The 8,991-nt window shown below is 42.2% G+C and overlaps 1 protein-coding gene and 1 long non-coding RNA gene across 8 annotated transcripts in view; one reads left to right on the top strand and one right to left on the bottom strand.

Moving 5' to 3' along the window:
- Positions 1-130: 130 nt before the first annotated feature.
- LOC121552607 (dnaJ homolog subfamily C member 5) overlaps positions 131-8,991 on the top strand; it is a 29,925-nt gene continuing 21,064 nt past the window's right edge. For 2 of the 6 annotated variants that reach the window (XM_041865568.2, XM_041865567.2), the window contains exon 1: positions 133-390. The gene's annotated coding sequence lies outside the window, so the exon portion shown is untranslated. Of the gene's footprint in view, positions 391-7,981; positions 8,589-8,991 lie in introns of those variants that run through there. The other 4 variants (XM_041865571.2, XM_041865572.2, XM_041865570.2 and 1 more) reach the window with 4 other exon arrangements.
- On the bottom strand, positions 4,062-7,931 carry LOC121552608. 2 transcript variants are annotated; one of them, XR_005997270.2, is made up of 4 exons: positions 7,000-7,931; positions 5,385-6,369; positions 4,814-5,128; positions 4,062-4,580 (listed from the first exon to the last, which is right to left on the bottom strand). It is a non-coding gene; the product is annotated as an uncharacterized LOC121552608 (long non-coding RNA). The 2 variants fall into 2 exon arrangements; XR_005997269.2 differs by having other exon boundaries at positions 5,385-7,931.

Genomic DNA, 8,991 nt, shown 5'->3' with positions numbered 1-8,991 from the left:
GATGGCAGCACTGTAGTAGTGGTGGTCCAACATGAGACCGACCGTTCAACAAACCTGGCTCAATCAATCATAGTTGGTTACAATTTTATATATTTAATAGAACACAGAATTACAGTAGGTAGAAAAACCAAGACAGTTTATTTGAATTTGAACGTGAATTTCACAAGTGCCAAATAATGTGTACGGATATGACGACGCTGTTCATTGCTTCTGAGACGAGGGCTTCAACCAATCAGACGTCTCTTGTCTACTGTGGCTAATGGTACTGATACGATAGTAGATAGCAGTTTTAGGAGGGGCGGATACATTGACACATTGTCTGGCAATCTTGACATAAAAAGTGGATGCCTCTATGCTACAGCGAAATATACCTCTTCCAATTTGCACAAGGTAAGATACGTCGTAAAGTCACCCTGACCTGAGCCACGGGATCTGATTTTCAAGCTACGCTAGTCGGTTTTGGCTAGCTACTGAGCTATCAAACAAGCCACTAGCGAGCAAGTGTGCGGTCTCTGGTCGCGAGGACAGTCCAGAATCCCATGGACATAGTGTACAGCCTAATGCAACGACATATTCTGGCACGAGGTTGCAGATTGAATAGTATTGGGTTGGTTAAATTAATTATTTCAACGTTTGGACGCACGCTTGTTTCAGGTATCATTATTCGAGTGAAAATTAATGGCTAACTAATTCTGACAGCCAGTATCAGCGCAACGTTGGCTAAATTAGCGTTTGTGACAGCGGAGCAGCCCGTCGACTTTCGCAGTTGAAACACATTTTGAAGTATCAGTTGATATCCACTAGCCACCTGCTTCTCATTACTAACCAAAAAAGTTACAATAGATAAGCGTTCATATTATTAGCTAGTTGGCTAATAGCCAGCTAACGGTACAATTGCCGCTCCCCAAACGTTCTTGACAACATTGATTGACAGCTAGTTTAGTTAGCTAACTTTTTTGGCCAGTGCCTGGGTTAATTTAGATAGCTACATCTGCATATCTCGAGCAAACGTAATGGCAATGTCGACGTTACTAGTTGACGTTACTGTAGCTTGCTACCTAGCACTGCAGATGTAGCTAGCTAACGTTAGATTATTCTTGCATGGGGAAAAGACAGGATGTAAAAATGTAAAGTAATTATCCATGTGGAGATTAGCAAGGGATTATGGTTGTGCTAGGACCATGGAATGGACGATGTATAAAGACAAGGACACAGCAGTGGTTACAAGACACCCAACAAACTGTAGCTACAAACCCTAACGTTATGCTCCTTACTATATCAGCAAGAAACAATTCTGATTGCATCGATTCTTCTATCGCAATCGCTAATCTGTAGCTACATTATCGGGTTTCATCTCGTGTGAGCTAGCTATTGCATAATGTTGTTTTGTCTCTTATTTTGATCACACCCTTGCCAGCTCTCACTGCCATGTGTCATAGCAACACGTAGCTGCTGTGCGTTTTTCAATCTCCTGTCACAGAAAAGATGGCTCAAACGGTTCTTGTTTTGCCTTTTGTCAGCAGAACTATAGTAGTAACAATTATTATAGGTTGGTGATGATGGTTAATGTAGATATGTCAGTCTTTCAAATCCCTTTTGGCCCAGCTGTTGTGGCTGCAAAGGGTGAGGTCAAAGGTGAGGTGTCATAGCAAAATCCTGGTGTGGTATTTTACAGATTAGCCATGGATTATGTCAATATTTTTGCATCAAGTATTTGTAGCAGTTGGCAGTTACACAAATCCCCACAGGGCTCGACATTAAAGCTTTGTCCTCTTGTCCATCAGACAAGAAGAATATAGATTTAAGTTGTCTAAATGGACAAGTACAAAAAATCGCACATTACAATGTCAAACAATTACTCCGATCAGAGGGCAACATTCAGTGGTGGAAAAAGTACCAAATTGTCATACTTGAGTAAAAGTAAAAATACCTTTATAGAAAATTACTCAAGTAAAAGTCACCAAGTAAAATACTACTTGAGTAAAAGTCTAAAAGCATCTGTTTTTAAAATGTACTTAAGTACAGTGGTGGAAAAAGTACTTAATCATACTTGAGAAAAAGTAAAAGTAAATGTTATCCATCAAATTCCTTATATTAAGCAGTGGTGGAAAAAGTACCCAAAAGCCATACTTGAGTAAAAGTAATGATACCTTACTGGAAAATGACTCAAGTGAAAGTCATCCATTAGAATACTACTTGAGTAAAAGTCTTAAAGTAACTGATATTAAATAGCCATAAGGTAAATGTACTTAAGTATCAAAAGTATGAAACGTGAATCCAAAAAGCAAAACAGCCAGACCTTTTCATTGTTTTGAGCTTTTCTGAAAGGTAACAGTCTTATGGATACAAGAGCTCAGATAAAAATAATGTGGATTCTCAAATAGGCAATACATCTCTTACAGACAAAATACACTGCTAAAAAAAATAAAGGGAACACTTAAACACAATGTAACTCCAAGTCAATCACACTTCTGTGAAATCAAACTGTCCACTTAGGAAGCAACATTGATTGACAATAAATGTCACATGCTGTTGTGCAAATGGAATAGACAACAGCTGGAAATTATAGGCAATTAGCAAGACACCCCCAATAAAGAAGTGGTTCTGCAGGTGGTGACCACAGACCACTTCTCAGTTCCTATGCTTCCTGGCTGTTTTGGTCACTTTTGAATGCTGGCGGTGCTTTCACTCTAGTGGTAGCATGAGACGGAGTCTACAACCCACACAAGTGGCTCAGGTAGTGCAGCTTGTCCAGGATGGCACATCAATGCGAGCTGTGGCAAGAAGGTTTGCTGTGTCTGTCAGCGTAGTGTCCAGAGCATGGAGGCGCTACCAGGAGACAGGCCAGTACATCAGGAGACGTGGAGGAGGCCGTAGGAGGGCAACAACCCAGCAGCAGGACCGCTACCTCCGCCTTTGTGCAAGGAGGAGCACTGCCAGAGCCCTGCAAAATGACCTCCAGCAGGCCACAAATGTGCGTGTCTGCTCAAACGGTCAGAAACAGACTCCATGAGGGCCCAACGTCCACAGGTGGGGGTTGTGCTTACAGCCCAACACCGCACAGGACGTTTGGCATTTGCCAGAGAACACCAAGATTGGCAAATTCGCCACTGGCGCCCTGTGCTCTTCACAGATGAAAGCAGGTTCACACTGAGCACATGTGACAGACGTGACAGAGTCTGGAGACGCCATGGAGAACGTTCTGCTGCCTGCAACATCCTCCAGCATGACCGGTTTGGCGGTGGGTCAGTCATGGTGTGGGGTGGCATTTCTTTGGGGGGGCCGCACAGCCCTCCTTGTGCTCGCCAGAGGTAGCCTGACTGCCATTAGGTACCGAGATGAGATCCTCAGACCCCTTGTGAGACCATATGCTGGTGCAGTTGGCCCTGGGTTCCTCATAATGCAAGACAATGCTAGACCTCATGTGGCTGGAGTGTGTCAGCAGTTCCTGCAAGAGAAAGGCATTGATGCTATGGACTGGCCCGCCCGTTCCCCAGACCTGAATCCAATTGAGCACATCTGGGACATCATGTCTCGCTCCATCCACCAACGCCACGTTGCACCACAGACTGTCTAGGAGTTGGCGGATGCTTTAGTCCAGGTCTGGGAGGAGATCCCTCAGGAGACCATCCGCCACATCAGGAGCATGCCCAGGCGTTGTAGGGAGGTCATACAGGCACGTGGAGGCCACACACACTACTGAGCCTCATTTTGACTTGTTTTAAGGACATTACATCAAAGTTGGATCAGCCTGTAGTATGGTTTTCCACTTTAATTTTGAGGGTGACTCCAAATCCAGACCTCCATGATTTCCATTGATAATTTTTGTGTGATTTTGTTGTCAGCACATTCAACTATGTAAAGAAAAAAGTATTTAATAAGATTATTTCATTCATTCAGATCTAGGATGTGTTGTTTAAGTGTTCCCTTTTATTTTTTTGAGCAGTGTATAATTATGCCTTAATAATTAAAGAATATAGCCAGTAAACGTAAGCACTTACTTTGCTTTAGACAAAACATCCTATAATAGAACCCTATACATAAAAAAAAAAAAAAAAAAAGATGAGCTTATCAAAAGTACATGTACTGAACTGCACACAACCTCACTGTAGGAATATGAGGACATCACCACTGATAGAACTGTATTAGAAATCAGTGTGTCATGCCTTTGTAACAAGGACACCTATAAACATAAATTAACAAAACGCATAAGGCATTCGTGTCCTTGGGCTTGCTAGCATTAAGCTGTCATTACTTGAAGTTGAATAATTGACAGTTGATCTTCAGTAAAAGCTGGTTTTCAAAGTTTCTGGAATCCTGCCTTGCTCTCCTGGGGCTGAAAACAAGTCCTGCAATGCTGAACAGCCTTTCACATGCAGCTGATGCAGGTAAGGGTGTGTTTAGCCTCAGAGACAGCTTACAGACTGCTGGGAAGGACTTGAGCAACTCCATATGATCAGCTGAACAGACCAGGTATCCGTCCACCTGTTTGGAGCTTTCTTGTGCTTGTGCATCTGAACTGGTGCCATCACCTAGCTGCAGCAAGGGTTCTTCCAGGTGGTCCTTGATGTAGTCCATTCCTGAAATACAAGGAAGATGACAATAGAAATCATGCCGTTATGAGCCTACATTAATCCATCCCCATCTATATAAACCAAGCAACAGGGCTAAGTAGGCTACCCATTGGACTGAACCACAAAGTCAGGATTGTTGTTTAAATGGGTGGTTCTCAAATCTATGAAGTGTCAAAATGTACACTATACACAGTTGTTTATGAATAATAAAATACCGTTAATTAACCACGTTGTCTTACCCATTCTGATGGTGGCATCATACTTTGTCCATGTTGTTTTGAATTTGGGGAGAAGGATTGCAGCTGCGATCAGCTCGGGGTCGTGAAACGTGGCTGAAGCGCTTCTTCAAGTCCCAGTTGTAGCGCATCCACCAGAGGCTTACAGTACTTCAGGGACAACTTGATTCGGTCAAGTTTTGTGATCAGCAGGTTGATAGTTGGAAGTAGCCACCCCATCTGGACATTGGTTTCAGCCTGCAGGATGTTGATGGCCTTTCGACTGGGCTCATGGTGGCAGCATGCTCTGTGAGGAAGGCGAGTTCAGCTGGATTGAACCTGAAAAAAAAAATATATATATATATTACTGTTTCCTAACCCTATACAAAGGGGACCACTAACCATTTCACCTGATTTAACTACAGTAATCAATGGCTGGATGAGTAGTTGACTAAATGGATCAATGATAGTGTATGGCTACAACATGTGAAACAGTTATTAGTCCCCAAGCAAAGGGTCAGGAAACACTGCAACATAATTTAGACAACATTCAAGACCTTAAATTATGATAACATAATACATAATCCTTACTTACATTGGAACCTCGAAGTCTGTGCAGAGAACTCTGACGGCCACCTCTCCTTTGTCTTTGACGATCCTCAGGAGTCTTTCTACAGCCATGAACCAGGAGTTCCACCTTGTAGCAGTCGGGCACAGCAGCTGGAGGTCGCAAGCATCTTCAACCGTTTCGGCTGCAAGCGTGGATCTTCCGCAATTGTTCCAAAGTGCTTGGCACTTGCCAAATGTTGAATGGGACACTTTTCTGTAAGCCTCACTGGATGTTGCTGAGTAGGTGGCAAGCACAGTGCTGGTGCTTTGGCAGCTGGTACTCAAAACCATCATCTTCATTCAGGATCGTTGCCACATCAACAAACTCCACTTATTCACTCTCTTCCTGTCCTAGCTGCTTCACCACCCACTGCTTCCACTGCCTCGTTTTCATCTTCTCCAAAAACGTGGAAAGCTTTCAAGAATTAGAGCCGTTGTCTTGTTGTTCTCACAATCTTACCCCGGATTTCAAACTCAGAATGGATGTAATTTAGGGCGCCTGCCAACACATCAAAGGTGTGCGATCCTCTCAACCGTTTACAGGCTAGGGCTGCAGAGCATCTGTTGAGACTGTCAGGGTCTATCCAGTGGGCTGTAACACCAATGAAGCTCTGTCTTCTTGCAGACCAGCAGTCAGTGGCGATGTGGTCAACTCCTCTCATGGCCTCAGTCACCTTCTTCATTTCCGTGGAGGCTTCATCAATCCTGGAGCGCAGTGTGGGCCTTGATAAGATCTTTGAGTTAGGCTGCAGATCCTGGACAAACTCTCTGAACGGTTCTTGTTCTACAACAGAGAATGGTTGGAGCCTTTGGACCCCATACTTCACCACAGCTTTGTCGATGGATTTTTGAGACACTGTCTTCAGTAATGTGCTATGCTTGATGGTAGAGGGAGTCTTAGGGGCATGTTTTCTCTTCAGTGTGTTTACCGTCAGTTCTCCATACTTCTTAAGATGGTGTACATGCTTTCTCTGAAATAAGAAGAAAAGGAAAAGAGAGACAGTTACTTAGCTACATAACTACCATCACCAAATACTTAAGGTATAGGATCCTTGAAAGCTATAAACAACATTGGTTAAGTGAGAGTTTGTGACCACCATTTAATATTACAATGAGAAAAAACTGTTAATTAATCTAGCTAGTAGGTTACGTCAATAACTTAAGTCTACAGTAATTAGTTAGGTAAGAACAACTTTATCAACTAACACAAGGAATAAAATGGCTAGCTAACACCCGAAAGCTAACATTAGTTAGCTAGCTAGCTTGACCAGGTGTTTAGAGAAAAGGTATTTGGCTAGACTAATGTTAGCTGACTAAAATGTGCCCAGATTCAGAAACTACTAGTTAGCTAGCTAGTTAGCTCGTGTCAGTTGAGTTAGATTGTGTTAGCTAAAACAGCTTCCGAATCTGGGCACATTTTAGCCAGCTAAAGTAGGTAGCTACTAGCTAGTGAACTATTTAGGTATATAGCTAGGATTAGCTAGCATCAACTAACACTGCTTGTTGCATTAGCAATGTGGGCTAGTTAGGTTAGCTAATGTTAGCTAGCATGCTAAAAAAATTTAACGTTATTCTAGCTAGCATGCTAACAGTAGGCTTACCTCAATGTGTTTTGTTTAGGTTCAAAGGTGAGTTCTTGAATGCTAGTATTTCCTGAACTTTTTGTAAACATAAGACATTTCATCCGGTAGGATGAATCCTTCATTCCGAGAAAAGAAAACATGTATTTTAGATACAGCCAAGGGTGTTCGTCCTCATTGGGAGGTGGTAGAGCGATTTCGGACACGCTTGGGCAAAGTGCTACTGAGTGGATGACTGTTTTGCAAGTGACAGGCTCCCAGGTGGTTGTGGTTTGCACTTTAGGACCCTTGGATTTGCCCAAATTTATGAGGATTGTATCAACTCTGCATGTCGTTGCCTGCTGCATTGCAAAACAAGTTCACCCATTAGTGTGCCGACTCGCCGATGTTGCTTGCATCTTTTTTCCAACATTATTCGTTTTTTTCTTCCAGCTTCAGATTGATTTGATTTTGTAGCAAGGTGTCAGGGGAAATGTATCAAAGTAAATGTATTCTTACAAAAAAAAGTGTGTAGTGAAGTAAAAGTCGACAGAAATATAAATAGTAAAGTACAGATACCCCAAAAAACGACTTAAGTACATACAGTAACGAAGAAATCACCTACACCAGGACCGAGTTTGGGAAATCCTGGTGTAGGTGATAGCCTGTGCATATTGGCTACAGCCTCATGTCCAAACCGATGCTGACATGAAGCGCCAGAAAATGTAGTCAAACTTTAATGAGACTTTTAATTACATAAATATAGGCTAAATGCCAGTAAAGACCAGAGAGTGAAGGACAGTGCCTGTTGCGCACCCCACATCACCCACCTTGAATCTGAGCAGAGGCGGTCAGCATTTTAAAACTGTTCAACCATAAAGTGAATTGTTTAAAACCTAGACGTTTTTTTTATTTTATAAAGCATGTTTTACCTTGTTTCAAAGTAGCCTAGCCAAAATACAACCATAGAAATGTTGAGGGAATTATTTTATAAACACTTAATATGCCATTGAAACCAGCATTTTTCTCATGTTCTGTTGGTTTTCAAATCAACATTATTTTATTGTCCAGCAGCCAAAGGCATAATCCTAGTCTATCAGTAACCCATGCTAGTTGATGCATCTTTATATTTCCCCATCCTTCATTTCTAATTTACATTTTCATCTCTGTCACTAGCCCAAAAGCAGTCAGATGACGATATTGAGTTCATTTTACCGTCAAAACGCATTGTACTGTATGCAACCGACAATACACTCGTATCCCCCGTGGACCGGTTTGTACCTAAAACATTCTCCATTCAGGCTGCAAAGGTTTTAATTTCCTCCTTGACTTTATTTAATGGCGAGAAAAAAACAGGGAAAATATGCGTACTTTCTTTTGAAACACCAATGCTACTTCCTGATGTTGCGCCCCGCATTCAGCCAGGGGTAAACAACCGACCGCTGCAACCTGATTGTTTCCCAAGGAAAGTATGCATATTTCCCCCGTTTTCCCCCCGCCTTCTCACCATTGAATACATTTGAGGAAATCGAAGCTTTTGTAGCTGGAATGGAGAATGTTTTAGGTATGAACCGGTCCACGGGGGATAGGAGTGTATTGACATTGTCGGCTGCATACAATGCGTTTGGACGGTAAGATTAACTCAATATTACCATCTGCCGGCCTTTGGCTACTCTGTAACATTCAACCCCTCGCGAGTGCGGTGTGCTTTTGAGAGTGATGTTATTCCCTAATATAATTTTGGAACATTCGATAATAGCCTACAGACGTGCGCATTGTTGAGTTTATAATGTGAAGAAATAAAACGTTATCAACATTTTAAGCTATACGTTCTGATCTGTTGCGTCAGCCTCATTTGCTTTTTTGAATGTGTTTATGTGCAGGGGTTGTATGATTTTTGGATCTGTCGCCCCAGAGTGTTTTGAACAGTAGACATGTACAAAATTGCAAAAGTATTTTTTTTTTTAGTAATTGTAATGTTGAAAGTGTGGCCAACCATCCTCTAGGAGAGCCTTAAAGGGGCAGTTGTGTATT

This window comes from Coregonus clupeaformis, chromosome 36 (genome assembly GCF_020615455.1).
Source record: "Coregonus clupeaformis isolate EN_2021a chromosome 36, ASM2061545v1, whole genome shotgun sequence".
NCBI lineage: Eukaryota > Metazoa > Chordata > Actinopteri > Salmoniformes > Salmonidae > Coregonus > Coregonus clupeaformis.
The sequence above is the reverse complement of the archived record's forward strand: the minus strand, read 5'-3'. Positions and strand labels throughout refer to the sequence as shown.